Raw genomic sequence first — 16,408 nt, 5'->3', positions numbered from 1 at the left:
GGAAGGTATGTATCTGCCAGATGTGACGTCAGACGCTACAGCGAGGAGTACGCGGTGGAACACGCGGAAAGTATGTATCTGCCTGCTGCCCACACATGTATCTGCCCGCCGCTGCCTGCTGCCCACACATGTATCTGCCCGCCGCTGCCTGCCCCGCACAGTGCACTAACTTAAGCTGGAGGCCGTCCCCCTCCCCCGCCGACTGTGGCCATGGCTTTCCCCTCATGCTGCATCTCCTCCAGACCCCCCAAAATGTCACTGAGCGGGCCCCCGAAACAGTACAGCCGAGCACCATGAGGTGTTCGGCTGAGCTTGAGCCGAACCCGAACACCCCGATATTCGGGGAATAACGAACAGTGGCAAACACTGTTCGATCAACACTAATGAGGTGGTGTATCTTGCTTGGCGCCTTCATCTTGTTGTAACAATAATGGCTGTGAATCAGTTAAGTCCCCACCAAATAACTCCAGCGAAGTGTCAAATGGAGCAGATGTGGTGCTTGTAGTAGCACTGGTAGCTGCGAAAGATGAGGTGTTCTGTGTTAAATAGTTAACTATGTCCTGACGATCTTGGAAGTTGATGGCACGTGCCTTCTAAACACTGTTCTTTGGTCCAGGGCCGCACAAAATCACCTCAGCACAACCTCGAACAGGCCTGCCGGGTGGCCTGCCTCTGCCTGTTGTTTTGTCCATATTGGGGGCAGTGAAGTGGAAGGTATGCACTGACTTGACTAATACAATGTGCAGTCACACAGGTGCAGTGAAAAGATATACAGTGACTGCTGGTATAACAATGTGCAGTCACACAGGTGCAGTGAAAATGCACTGACTCCTGGTATATAATGTGGTCACACAAATGCAGTGGAAGTTATGCAGTGACTGCTGGTATAACAATGTGCAGTCACACAGGTGACTGCTGGTCACACTGGTCACACACACTGACTGCTGGTATATAATACAATGTGTAGTCACACAGATGCAGTGAAAGGTATGCAGTGACTGCTGGTATAACAATGTGCAGTCACACAGGTGCAGTGAAAGGTATGCATTGACTGCTGGTAGAACAATGCAGTCACACAGGTGCAGTGAAAAGGTATGCAGTGACTGCTGGTAGAACAATGTGCAGTCACACAGGTGCAGTGAAAAGGTATGCAGTGACTGTTGGTAGAACAATGTACAGTCACATAGGTGCAGTGAAAGGTTTACACTGACTGCTGGTATAATACAATGTGCAGTCACAGAAGCAGTGAAAGGTATGCAGTGACTGGTATTACAATACAATGTGCAGCTGTCACACAGCTGCAGTTAACAGGTATGCACGGACTGGTATATAAAACAGCATTTGTTCAAATAGCTGCAGTGAACAGGTATGCAGTGACTGGTATATAAAACTGTGTGCTGTCACACAGGTGCAGTGAAAGCTGTACAGCGACTGGTATTACAATACAATGTGCAGCTGTCACACAGGTGCAGTTAACAGGTATGCACGGACTGGTATATAAAACAGCGTCTGTTCAAATAGGTGCAGTGAACAGGTATGCAGTGACTGGTACATAAAACTGTATGCTGTCACACAGGTGCAGTAAAAGCTGTACAGTGACTGGTATTACAATACAATGTGCAGCTGTCACACAGGTGCAGTTAACAGGTATGCACGGACTGGTATATAAAACAGCGTTTGTTCAAATAGGTGCAGTGAACAGGTATGCAGTGACTGGTATATAAAACTGTATGCTGTCACACAGGTGCAGTGAAAGCTGTAAAGTGACTGGTATTACAATAAAATGCGCAGCTGTCACACAGGTGCAGTTAACAGGTATGCATAGACTGGTATATAAAACAGCGTGTGGTCACATAGGTGCAGTGAACAGGTATGCAGTGACTGGTATATAAAACTGCGTGCTGTCACACAGGTGCAGTGAAAGGTATACAGTGACTGGTATTACAGTACAATGTGCAGCTGGCACAGTATAGCAATTAGCAAGGGCCAGCTGCGGCAGGCAGGGCTGTATATGCAAGTGTCAGTGGGCCACACACAAAAAAACACACATCACAAGAACATTAGCTCTCAAAAGAGCTGTTTTGGTGGTGCTTTTTAGCAATAAATATCAGCAAAGAGCAAGCTAACAAAAGCCTAACTAAGCTTTCCCTATCTCTGCAGCAACCTCTCTTCCTTCTTTCACTAATAACAGCAGTAGGCAGAGTGAGAAAATGGACGACGCTGCTGCCTTTTATAAGGGGTGTGGTGAGGTTCAGCCTGATTGGCTGCCATGTGTCTGCTGACTGTGATGTAGAGGGTCAAAGTTTAGCCCAATGATGTAGTATAGGGGGCGGGTCAAACTCGCATAAAGTTTGCGTTCGGTTGCGAACGCGAACCAACGATGTTCTCCATCTGTAACTTTGTCCTAGCCACTTTAGAAACATTACAGGTAAAAGGAAGAGTCCCCTGGTGTCTGGAAGTTATGGTTGTGGGGACTGCAACGTATGTCCATTTGTGAGACAACACAAATCTATTAATGACTCATCTGGCTCTAGAAGTTATACCCTAAAACAATACATTAACTGTAAATCCACTGGAGTCATCTATGCTCTCAAATGTACATGTCCCAAGCTGTATATAGGCCAGACAAAAAATGCCCTGAAGAAACGCATACAACAACAAATGTCAAACATCAGATTAGCGGAGAGGGACTATAATGATGGGAAAACACTCACATCTGTTGCTGACCATTTTTTACGTGTACATAATCCTTCGTATGCAAATATACAAATCTATGGTTTGGAACAAATCAAAAGCTCCATTCATAAGGGAGATATTGAGACCAAATTGCTACAAAAAGAGGCCAGATGGATATACAATCTAGATACCAAATCCCCTAGGGCCTTAACGAGGATCTAGAATTCTCTGCTTTTCTATAATAATGCCAGATACCTAATATTGTTTTGTTTGTTTTTCAGATATCATATATACAATGTGATGTGGGGATTTTGATGTATATAACCACCTATTGTGAGATGTACCTCTGTGCTGGACTTCTCTTATATCTTTGTGCTGGAGTTTGTAATGTCATGGACTGCTGTAATCTGGATCTTCTGGAATGATTTTGCCGGCCTTTTAAACAGGCTGGACCCCTTTAGCTCTACAAGATAAACTCTTTTGGGACATTTGCATCGCTATCTGCAGTGTTTACACTTTTGATTACCACTGGAGGATCCATGGACTGGAACTGCAATCTTGCTATGGACTGATGGACATTATTATGCATGTCCCTTTAAATGCTGAAATACACTGTATGCAAAAAAATATTCATATGTTCTAAAGTCTTTGATATACTTTGTTAAATATATGTATGATCTATACCTATGCATAACGATTATTTCTCTATCTAGTAGTGGCCAATTTGGGATTTACAGTGTCACATAGCACTTTTTTTGCATGCTATCTATATACATACCTACTTCCTGCATTCCAGTGTGGTTCCGTTCCGTGCTAACAGGAAGCGCCTCTGATTGGTTGGTGACATCACTTCTGGTTAGTCACATGTGTGGCTGATGGCAGCGCGCACATGTGACCATCCCTGTCACTATATATATTGCCGCTAGATGCCAAACAAACTAGGAGATACTCCCAGCATCTCTTGATAAAGCGGCTTGGACGCCACGGAAAAGACAGAACCGGTGGAGTTGTCTGCTGGGGGCTCCCTTCACCTCTCCACGCCAATCCCATATATAGCTTAGTCTGGGTATAGTATTGCCTCTAATTTTTGCACTACCTATTGCTCTTGCAATCATAGTAACCTCATCACTGCACCTGTCAATCCCTTATCAAACACACTGCTTCCTATATGCACTTTATTTGTATGTTTACTAGAATGGATGATGTTGCTATTCCTCATATGCACCATTTACACACTGTTTTTCTGATGCAATACTAGTGAACCCATAACCTATAGGCAGCTCAAATTGAACACCTTAGGTTACTAGGTGATATTAATACGCCATTGATTACTTGATTATATTGGGATAGAATTGATGCCTATGTAGCCAATTGTGGAGAGGATTTTTTGCTTTTTAATTGGTTTTAATGATTGTAGTGACTATTGAGTATTGGAATAAAATGTGTTATATGCATATACATGTGGAGTGCTAATTTGTGGGCTATATAGTACTTTGCTCAAGTATACTGTTGTTTCTTAAAGCCCCAGCACACACTTATTGCAGAGTGCAAAAGTCCTATTTTCCAATAATGCAGGAAACTTTGAATGTTGTAATTCAGGCTGGATCCTCTAGATGGCAGCAGAGCTGTACAGAATACAGCAGACGATCTTCCTCACACTCTATGCTGCTGACATTGACGCAAGGAGAGTTCTGAGCTGCGAACCTCTCATCCTTATGAATATTCACTGTAGTCCAAACTGGCCCGCCTCCTCATGTGCTGCTAAAATGCCTGTAAGATTAAGTTTTTGCTATGCTGCTGGTTATTGCTAGTATTAGGGATTGTGTGCATAAGCCTTTGTTTTAGTATTTGTTCTATGTTTCATAGCCAAAGCATTTTAGTTCTTATAAGGTCGAGGAATGTTCAGAAATTCTATAAAGCAGTGCTAACCTACATTGCAGTTCCATTTCAGCTGGATTTGTTTTGTATTCCATTTTTTTCCCAAACCAACCTTTTTATATTTTCTATCATTGAATTGTGTGAATGGATATGTGTGTGCATGCATGCGTGCGTGCGTGTTTGTGCGCGCACCCCCTGTCAGAGGCCCTTGGCAATGCTCTTATGGAAGTATCCAGCCCTACATTTCCGTCCCGCAGATATGTATTAGTACACTGCCCGGTCAGTTGGGCACAGGGCAAGCCCACTGACTCACCCTGCTGCCGCTGAATCACTGGGTGGCATTAATACTATTCCCCATCTGAGACGTAGCAACTCGGAGGGAGAACTATTTCTGGGTCTGGCAATCGCTGGAACTGCAAATTACCTTTACACAGGGTGTAGACTATAGCATGCAAATGAACTAATAAATCTCATGGGTGGACTAGGCTTCACACAAGTTGTAAAATCAGCTACTCACAGAGGAGGGCATACGCTAGACTTACTGTTCCACCTCGGAATGGACATTAGTAACATAACAGTAACCCCAGTGGTGTGGTCAGACCATCACATAATACAGTTTACTGTTGAACATCACCCTATCAAGCAGCTCCCTAAAGAAACAATCAAAACCCGTCCCCTGAGTAAATTAACACCGGAGAGGATAACTGCCAACCTGGATTTTACAAATCTGCTCCACAGTCAAATGGACCCAAACTCTCTAGTAACCCAGTACAACAACACAATATATGAAACACTTGACAGTATTGCCCCATGGCGCACCAAATCAGCAACCAAAAAGCAGAAAGCTAATTGGTTTGACAAAACCATCATGGATCTAAAAAAGAAAGGGCGCAGACTAGAAAGACAGTGGCGTAAATCAGGGACTGGGGAGCACAAATCTAGCCTAGTTCAACACCTCAGACAATACCAACAAGCAATAACCAAGAAAAAATCAGACTTTATCTCGCACAAAATATCTACAGCCAACAACAGAGCTGCTCAACTCTTCCACACAGTGGAATCACTCTGCAATCCTTCCTGCCTAAAAGCCCCAACCACATACTCCAGGGAAAGGTGTGAAGAATTCTCTGCCTTCTTCTCAAACAAGGTGTCTACCATCCGTGCCAGCATTACACCAACAACATCAATTGACCACTGGACGTTGCATATGCCTACTACCGTACCACCATGGCAAGTCTTTGACACTCTGAGTGTAGAAGATTTTGGAATTCTCATTCAAAGTCTCCGCCCCACTACCTGCGACCTGGATCCTGGCCCAACTGGATCCTTAATGCAGTGCCCAGCGCTGTTCAGGCCAGCACTTCACAAAATCACTCAGTGCTCCTTGCAAAGTGGACTTTTCCCAGAAGAACTAAAGAAAGCAATCATAAAACCCCTCCTGAAGAAACCATCACTAGATCCTGATTCTGTAACCAACTACAGACCTGTGTCGAACTTACCATTCCTATCAAAAGTTATCGAGAAAGCAGTCGCCAACCAGCTAGAAGCCAGGCTTACAGATAACAACATATTTGATACTTTTCAGTCAGGATTCAGGAAAAGGCACAGCACTGAAACAGCATTAGTCCGAGTAATGAATGATCTACTTACTGCACGGGACAAGGGTGATTGCTCAATTCTGATTCTTCTTGACTTGTCAGCAGCATTTGATACTGTGGACCATGAAATACTAATCCAGCGACTGAAGAATTACTGTGGCCTAAGGGGTACTGTTCTTAGCTGGTTTCAGACCTTCCTATCTGGCAGGACACAGCAAGTATGTCTGGGCACACACTACTCTAATCCAGTGCCACTTGCCTATGGAGTTCCACAGGGTTCTGTACTATCACCATTACTCTTTGCAGTCTGCATGCTCCCACTGGGCAAAATAATCCAGAACTATGGTTTAGGATACCATTGTTATGCAGATGACACACAACTGTATCTGTCCTTCAAGCCTGGCACCCAAGACCCATCAGCATCCATAAATGCGTGTCTAGTGGATTTACAAAATTGGATGAACACCAGCTGGCTGAGGCTGAACTCTGACAACACAGAGGTGTTGGTGGTAGGTGGTCCACACATGATGGATAAAGTTCAAAACGCTCACCACCTCAAACTAGCAATTGCGGGAGATACTGTACAGTATAAAGACTCTGTGCGAAACCTGGGGGTGATCCTGGATGGAAATCTAAAACTCAGACAGCAGGTATCAGCTGTCGTCAAGTCTTCCTTCCATCTAAGAAATATAGCGAAAATAAAACACCTTATCCCAGCTGAAGACCTACCTGCCCTGGTTCACGCATTTGTATCCTCCCGCCTAGACTACTGCAACGCCCTGTTAATCGGATCTACAGATAAGGTTCTGCGCCCCTTACAGCTAGTACAGAATGCTGCAGCCAGACTCCTAGCCAATGCCCCCCGCAGCTCACACATCACCCCAGTACTGCAAACTCTTCACTGGTTGCCAGTAAAATGGAGAATCAATTTTAAGATCTGCCTGCTGACATTCAAGGCTCTACACCACATGGGACCCAAATACATAGCGGATCTATTGGAACTTTATGCCCCTCCACGCACCCTCCGCTCTGCCAACAAGATGAAGCTGGTTATTCCCAGGATACACTTAACATTTGGTGCTCGGGCCTTTTCCTATGCAGCCCCTACTCTATGGAACTCACTTCCACAATCAGTACGAGAGGCTCCTTCTCTGGACAGCTTTAAAAAAAGGCTAAAAACTCACCTCTTTTCCCTAGCCTTTGAGACTGCATAATGCAGGGTCACAGCGCTTTGAGTCCCCAGGGAGAAAAGCGCTATATAAATATTATTGTTATTGTTATTGCAGCTATAGCCGCAGCATCATCTGGCACTACACCTCTGTGTGTGTACGCACAGATGATGTGATTCGCTGTCTTGCGCCACCCAGCTACATTTTTCTGTCACCCAGCTGAAAAAAAATTCTGGGGAGAACACTGCACCATGTGTCCTTCTGTGCCCCCCATATGTCCTAATGTATTCCCTATGTGTCTTCCATTCCCTGTGCACCCCATGTGTTGTCCTGCGCCCCCATGTCTCTACATGTGTCTTCATGTATGGCCTATGTATTTCCCATGGTTCCTCCTGTGTCCCTTTCCTCCCCTCTCCTCCTTGTGAGTTCTGGCCCCCCGGCTGTAGTGTTAATAGCAACTCACCTTGTCCATGCTCCCGCATTGATTAAAGACCTCAGCTCTCCACCTACCTGCGCTCCTTCCCCCTTGGGTCTCTGCCCCCCCTCCCACCCGAGTGTTTTAGTGAGTTGCGGTAGACAGCAGCTTACCTTCGCAATGTGCCCGGGTTGACTGCAGACATCTGTCTCCCCTGCACTTCTCGCTCTAGTGAGTGGCTTGAACTGATGACGCATAGTTCAAGCCACTCACTAGAGTGAGAAGTGCAGGGGAGACTAATGTCTGCAGTCAATACGGGCACATTGTGAAGGTAAGCTGCCGTCTGCCACTATTCACAAAAACACCGGGGGGGCAGAGACACAGAAGGGAGGGAGCGCAGGCTAGTGGGGGGTGCACTGAGGTCTTTAATCATTGCGGGAGCATGGCTAAAGTGATTTGCTGCTATTAACACTACACCCGGGGAGGGGGGGGGCTGGAGTCACAAGGGGGAGGGAGGGAGCAGGCACATAAAGGCAGGGAATCCCCGGCATGGCTTTGCCCTATAACATGCAGGGACTTTTTCTCCCCATTTTTTGGGGAGAAAAAGTGCGTCTTATACGGCGGAAAATACGTTAATCTTAATGTTACCAGATGCTGTTGGACAGAAAATAAGGCATTTATTGCTGAACATACAAATGGCTAAAAAGACAGATTTTTTTTCAAAAAGACATACAGAGAAAACAGACCCTCACTAATTTCAACACAGTTAAATATAACAAACCTTTGTTAGTAGTGGCACCTGTAAAAGGGAAACATCATTTATGTATCATCATAAAGTCTATGGAAGACAGAATATACTGAGATCTGCTAGTGAAAGGCTTATTCCTGAAGGAATGAGCTAGGGAAGGCCAAGCAGCTGTAATTTATGAACTGTAAAATATTCAGACATGCAGCACATTTATCTTTGAAAAAATAATGCATTTCTCTGCCCGGAGCAGAACAACTTTTCTTTTAAAAGAAATGGTAAATGGTGAAAGCAGAAAAAAACCGTTCTGTTAAAGTTCATCTGCCACTTCAAAATAACCTCTTCATTAAAATGCTAGCAAACATAAAATGTTTTTCAAAACTTCAAAAACTCAAGAAAAGCAAACTGTACAAAGAAGCAACATGTTAAGCACTTTGCCTTTTGCATCACTCCCCAGTTAGTATTGTAATCTCCACTGCTATTTACAAAACAGTGAAGGTTAAAATGTAAATTTCAGAGTGATGTAAATCAAAAAGGCACAAGAAAAAGGCTCTGTGGGGTGATGCGTTTCATCCTGTTTGACCAGTACTTGCTTACCTCTATATATTTATTTAGGAGTCCAGATGTTAATATCATTCATGTGCATGTGCGCAGTACAGACATACATTGAGATGGGAGGTCAGGCCAGGGAGCAGGGCGGGCAGGTGGGCGCGCGGCGGCAGGCTTATTTCACTACCTAGAGCCCGTTTTTAAATGGGCTTAGGTAGACTAGTAGAAAAATAAAAAACTGGAAGAACAGAAGACTGTTAAACAAAAGAAACTGAAGATCAATGAAGAAGAAATAAATAAAAAGGTAAAGATGTGTACTTCCCAGGGATGGTCAATGAGAGGCAAATAATGTCAATTCAGATTTTACAGTAATTTAACTACATTCATCAAGCTTATAGCAAATTAAGCAAATGTTGTACCCCTGCTGCATTTGACTAGTCCATTTTCAAGATGGAAACTTTTGTATACAATGTGCATCAGTGTTTTGCATGTCATTGATCATTCTTATTTCTTTCTAGAAGTATACAGAAGTAATGAGGATATAGGATCAAATATAAAAAGAAGGATATGGAAAAAAAAGTATATATATATTCTTTGATTTTTTTTCTTCCAAATTAAGATTTCCATTAAACTTTTTATCTGATCCCCACTGTGTAGATACCAAATAGTAAGGCAGACTAAGGCCCAATATTTTCACATAGTAATCCCAATCCTCTTTTTGATGTTGGCTTATGGATATCCAAATTTACAAGCCCGAGTCATGCTTCTAATCCTTATTAACATTCATGTCTTATATAATGTTCAAACCATGTGACATTGGTTACATACTATCAGGTGAAAAACAGATGGGAGTAACCCAGGGGCACCATTCAGCATTTTTAAACAACAGGTATTTTCCACAATAGCTATTGTGTTTGTTTAAATTGTCATATTAGTACTTACCCAACCAATGAGCCAAGTAAAGGAGACCTTGGTGTAGCAATAAACTACAATGCAGCACTTAAAGGAATACTATCAAAGAAATTTTTTTTGTGAGGGTGGGGTCACCACCAAAAGGTTTGCTTGGGGACAAATTCTTTCTTGTTATGCCCCGTTGGCCCCTTTAAACAGCAGAGGTAGAGGCTGCAAGGCAGGATGTTCTGAAAAAATCACTTGGAAAAGTAAAACATACTAATATGTCTTTTCATGCATACACACATTTTTTTAAACATCCTGCTGGTTTTTCCTGTTAAACTAGATATTTTAACTTCTTGCTGATTTTTGATTAAGCAATCACTAGACTATTTTAAACTATTTCAAACCTAAATGTAATAGTTAATAACGTATTGTGTTCACATTCCAAGTATTTCATCTTAAACTCAGTTTTCCACAAATAAAAATACTTCCAATAGTAGAGAGAGGTCTAAATTTAACGCCAGTGCTATGTTCTAGAAATGAGTGCACAGTTCGGTGCTATGACCAGGTGTATAATAAGCCTGAGAGATTTGTTGATCCTGTGTTGTTTGTATCGTTGTGATCATTGATCTTTTTGAGACCTAACAGAATGGAATGAAAATTTGTGGACTTGGGTTACAAACCTAGTGACACCTTTAATAATTGTAGATTGATCACCTTTCATTTGCATTAATTTGTCTTAATGTATATTTAACAATATATTTTCCATTCAAATTATATATAGACAAAACCTAAAAACAGTAGTAGAAAATTGGGATTCATGAACAGCTGTAATTTATTTGGTGAGATGTCTCACCTCTTCATTTGACATATTTTTGGATTTTTTTCCAACAAGTGATGCAAAACATTCTGAAATTTCTGAAGGAATGTAACCATAATCAGGGTCACCTGGTATGGCAGAATTTCTCCCTTTAAACAGTCCCTCTGCCAAATTGATTATAATTTTAGTTCTCTTTGAGTGACAATATAGTAGATTGCATTTACTGTATTAGGGTTTCAGAGATATATTGGTAAATGTTCTTTGGACAGTATAGTCTTTCCCTAACATAGAATCTAATAATAGGTGTTAAGTAGTGTATCTCATTGATTCTTTTGAAGTCCACAGACTTAACCTTCACAGATACAGCATTATGAATAAAATCCTAAGATTTCTTATATAGAATGATCTGTGCATGCTCTGGTGGTGGGGGGAGGTATGTTCTGGCCATTTTTATTACTATAATTGCCAGCAATTTAACAATTGCTCTTCTTTTTTTTAACCTCTCTGGCGTTTTGATTATTTCCAGATTTAAGGTCCAAAAGCCATAACATTTTTTCACAAGCTTTTACACCCTAAAAACAAGAAGAAAAACATACTACAGAGAGGTCTGCAGCAGCTCCTGCATGAAACTCACTCAGGCACGGGATTACCACCCTGTACTTCGGCTTTCCATCCTGAGCCTGACACGGGATTACCGCTAAGGAGATTAAAGAAATATAACTAGCACTTAGCAGAGCAGGATCATTCACCAGGCAACCTAGAAAGGTGCTTGGGGCCCAGTGGGCATCAAGGAGCCCTCCTGCCATTTTCTTTGACCGCTTCTCTTCAGCGGACCATAAGGGGATCCCAAAACTACAACCTTGCCTAGGGCCCCATTATCCCTTACTCCATCTCTGGTACTTAGCATAAATGATACTGCAAATAGTTACAATATATACACTTATTTGCACAGCAAGACCAACAACAGATCTAAGGTTCAAACAAATTTAAGATCAAATACAAATGTATTGGTATAAAACAGGTATACGCAATAACTTGTACTTGAATCAATTCATACATATTTATAAAAATGTTCATTATCTTGTTGTTCAGTTTGATGACAAAGAATCATCTTAGCACTCAACAACGCACATAACAATAACAGAATATGCATTAATACAAGTAATGGAAACTGTCCAGTACTGGTGGGCAAACCTTTACCTAACCAATCTCTTACCATACCTGGCTGACTGGGAGAGATGAGCAGGTCCATTTGGTCTGTGCAATTGGTGCAGGATTCCTAAGATTATGAAACCACTGCTACTAGTGTCTCTAAACAAGAACTGAACTGTTTCATACCAAGTGCTTACCTCCAATACGCTGCCACGTAAATTCCGATTACCGATTACAAGGATTTCCGAAATTCGATGTCCGATTACCAGTTTCCAATGAAAGTCTTTTCTGTCATTTTGATTGGACCAATCAGAGAATGTAGTGACATACCGCAGAAATCGGAGAACCATGGAAAAATTTAAGGCCAATCACTAGACTCAAAAATACTCAATAGCATCTGAGTCTTGTGATCGGTCTAAAATTATGGCTGTAATCCGATTTCTGCAGAAAAATTCTGCATTCTCTGATTGGGAATTTCAATTCTGTGGAATTTGGAAGCTCATGCCTACTAATTATAGCTATGACGCTGACAAATGACACATTTAGACGTTATTATACATATTGTATACTTAGAATGTCTAATTTCAGGTGATTTTCAATTATTAAAGTGACACTGAAGAAAAAAAATTATGATAGGAATTGTATGTGTAGTACGGATAATTCATAAAATGTTAGTAGCAAAGAAAAGAGTATCATATTTTTAATATTTAAATTTTTAGTTATATAGCTTTTTTTTAATAACATTGCATCATTCTCTAATATTTGCAGTTTACAAGCTACACTCTGCATTTTAAACTATGAAACACAGCTGAGCTAATGTCCCTTTTAACTTCCCTGTAATAAAACCGTAAACAAACAAGAAACAATGAGAGACAGGTTGAAATAAGTGCTTCAGAAACCAGCCCTGTTGCTGACCAAGCTTGGTCGGAGAGTTCAGAGAAGCTCTTTTGCACAGATAACAACTGAAGTTTCTTAACTCTGCCTGTTACCTCATGAGGAAAATCAACTTTTGAATTCTGGTAGTTTAAGTAAAGTTTTACCTCATTTAATTTCATGGGGTAATTTATGTGGTAATTTTCAACTAAAAATATGCAGTATTTAATGGTAAAATACCTCACTACTGAATTCTGAAGAGAAATAAGGTACATGTTTGCATGTCTTTTACCTCACATAATTAGACCTACCTCTACGGTAAATGTATTTTTGTGATTAAGACTTTAGCTAAGATAGGTATTAAGTGTCCCCAATATAGCTAAGACTGGTATAAGTGTCCCTATCATTGCTAAGACAGGTATAGGTGTATGCAGTATAGCTAAGGGAGGTATTACCTAGGGCATTTGACACCGGGTACTGAGTATTAAATGAAACCACCCCCCCCCCCCCAAAAAAAAATGAAAAGGAGTGGGTGTGGCGTGCTGAGCCACGATGGGTAATGCCAGGTATAGGTGCCCCATATAGGTAGCGTGGAATAGTTGCCCACAGTATAGGTAGCCTAGAATAGTTGACCCCCAGTATACGCAGCATAATATGGTTGCCCCCTGTATAGGTAGCCTGGAATATTTGCCCCCATTATAGGTAGCCTGGAATAGTATATTATAATATTTCCTAGTTTTTGTGCCTGACACAACTAACAATTCCTAAAAGCATATGACTCAGAGATCAATCCATTGCTTCAATGCTGTGTACTGTACAAATAACAATCATTACACACAAATGACAAATATGATCCCTAAGTATTGCACCAACCCTTATAAAATAAGAAGGAATAAATACCAGAGTACAACATCAACTTAAAATCATGCATTGCACTTCACCCCCTAGCAAGATAGCGCTTCGGAGACTGCACTGCACCACTGCACTATAATATAGAAGTCCATTCACCTCCCCAATTCATGTACTTCTGTGCAGGCATCCCCACACCACTGGGGGCTCTTTGTTGCCTCTGAGGCCTAAGGCCCTTTTACACGAAATCAGTTGCTCTCAGTAATAACTGAAAGAAAACTGATTTTCAAAGTAATGCTCATGTTTTCCTATGGCACCTTTCACACTTAACAAGTTTTAACTGAAATCTTTTTCACAATGCACTGCTAAGAAAAAACACATACCAATGCGTACTAATGCACACTAACACACCAACTGATTAAGTGTAAATGGGCCCTAAGAGCCCTGTTTGTCCGCCCCTGCCACTCGATCCCAGTTCATCGCTGTGAGATAGGCATCGGTACTACTCACCGTCATGGCCCTCTCCAGTGTTGCTCGTGCACCCTCCTCCTCCGTACAGCTCCGGCCTACTGTTCACCCTACCGGGGACGCGGCTTGATGACGTCATCAAGCCGCAGCCCAGATACGGTAAACAGTAGCCCGTAGCTGTAATGAAGAGGAGGAGTGTGCGTGATTAATGCAGGTGAGAGCAGTGGGTAGTAGTACCGATGCACATTTTACAGGGGATCAAGTTAGGGGGGGGGGAGATCAAGAGGGAGTGTATTGGGGATCGGAGCAATTTTACTTATTTAAACAAAATTGAGGCTAGCACTTTTACCTAGAGGTTGGGGGTCATGGAGAGAGTGTAGGGAGGGGGCTCGAAGGACTTTAACTTAACCATTTATGCCGCCTCGACGTGATCCTCACATCCAGGCGGCTGCTGTGCTGCTGATGCACACTGTGCCGTCCCGGAAGCCTAGAGATCAATGAATCGGTACATGGTTCCCGTTCATTGATTTGAGTCCCCAGCAGAAAAACCGACGGCCTCTTATGAGAGGCCGCGGTCTTTCTGTAAAAAAAAAGGTTCCTGTCCTTGCTTTCTGGAAGCAAGAAGGACCAAAAAAAAAATCTGAATGTGGCCAAATTGTAAAACTACATCTACATACATTTTTCAATACAATAAACACACATTATTACATTTAAGATTAACTGTTTATTTCCCACACCAAAAATTACCCAAATAAAATTTTGAATGGAAAAAAATGTTTTAATAAAAAAAAAAAAAAACTACGGGGGGCAGGGGGCGCTGCAGTTCTGACCGGACGTAATCTCTACGTCCCATTGACCGCGCGTCCCTGCCACTGTCCGGGCTCGATCTGCGGCGAAATCAGCTGCTCTGCCGCCTCTATGACGGCAGAGCACTGTGAGCCATTTATGTAAGCCGTTCCCATTAGGTTACATGGAGTGACAGGGTCAGGAGCTAATGAAAGTGGCTCCTGACTGTCGCACAGCGCTCTGCCGTCGTACCGACGGCAGTGAGAGCAGCCTGCGGCGGGTACAGAGCGGCGTGACTGTCGGGAGCGGCGGATTTTAGCGGCGATTCGTCGGGAAGCGGCGCTTTATTGGACCAGCACCCTCTGGTCCTTAAGGGGGCAGAGGGTGCTGGTCCCGAAGTGGTTAAATATGCATGTGAAGAGGGTATATTACGAACATTTTTTTAAATTATAAGCTTGTAAATAGTGATGGACGCAAAACTGAAAAAATGCTCCTTTATTTCCAAATAAAATATTGGCGCCATACATTATGATAGGAACAAAATATAAATGGTGTAATAACCGAGACAAATGTGCAAGTAAAATACATAGGTTTTAATTATGGTAGCATGCATTATTTTAAAGCTATAATGGCCGAAAACTGAAAAAGAATGAATTTTTTCAATTTTTTCTTAATATTCCTGTTAAAATGCATTTAGAAAAAAATAATTCTTAGCAAAATGTACCACCCAAAAAAAGCCTAATTAGTGGCGGAAAAAACAATATATAGTTCAATTCATTGTGATAATTAGTGATAAAGTTATTAGCGCATGAATGGGAGGTAAAAATTGCTCTGTTGCATAAGGTGAAAAATCCCTGCGGGCTGAAATGGTTAAACAAAATAGAGGTTGGAGGTTGGGAGAGAGTGTAGGGGGAGTTCAGAGCACTTTTAAATCTTGGCTGGGGGTTTGGTGGGATTCTACGAGAGGCGGGAGGGAGGTGAGTTTTAAACATAACAAAAAATATACTTACACATGATTGAAAAAGCATCAAAACATTTTCACTCCTCCTTCCACCTTCCTGCATCCTTAGCCTGTTGCCCACCACTGCATATTCTCCAGTCCTCTCGCCATCCTCTCAGCTTACACCACCTATTCAACAGGCCAAATGCACCCTGTTTTTAGCCTGGGAAGCTTCAGTGGCACCAAAAAAATGTTTGGAATGATGTATGATTTTCGATCCACTTCTCACATGTAAACCACTTTGTATTGGTCTTTCACGTGGAATTCCAATAAAATTGATGCATGTTTGTGGCAGTAATGTGACAAAATGTGGAAAACTGCAAGGGGGCCAAATACTTTTGCAACCCACTGTATATCCGGTTGCTGACTCACAGATAATGTAGGATTTCACACCGAAGCAGGCTTTCTTGAATGCGATGTACTGAATCCAACTCGGTCTCCCCTTGTAGGCAATCAGGCTTTCAGAAACACTTATGTCCCTTTGGGGAACAGAAGTGTTTCGTAAGTTTTCCACTACCAGCTGATAAACCCCTTTA

At 42.2% G+C, this 16,408-nt stretch overlaps 1 long non-coding RNA gene across 1 annotated transcript in view; it reads left to right on the top strand.

Annotated features, from left to right (window-relative positions):
• Positions 1-4,130, top strand: part of LOC137517600 (uncharacterized) — a 44,565-nt gene extending 40,435 nt beyond the window's left edge. Inside the window, exon 2 of the long non-coding RNA XR_011020589.1 lies at positions 2,958-4,130. This is a non-coding gene — a long non-coding RNA (uncharacterized lncRNA). The remainder of the gene's footprint in view (positions 1-2,957) is intronic.
• The last annotated feature ends 12,278 nt before the right edge of the window (positions 4,131-16,408 follow it).

The sequence above is a fragment of the Hyperolius riggenbachi genome, chromosome 5, assembly GCF_040937935.1.
Source record: "Hyperolius riggenbachi isolate aHypRig1 chromosome 5, aHypRig1.pri, whole genome shotgun sequence".
Taxonomy (NCBI): domain Eukaryota; kingdom Metazoa; phylum Chordata; class Amphibia; order Anura; family Hyperoliidae; genus Hyperolius; species Hyperolius riggenbachi.
This window is presented reverse-complemented; position numbering and strand designations above follow the sequence as displayed.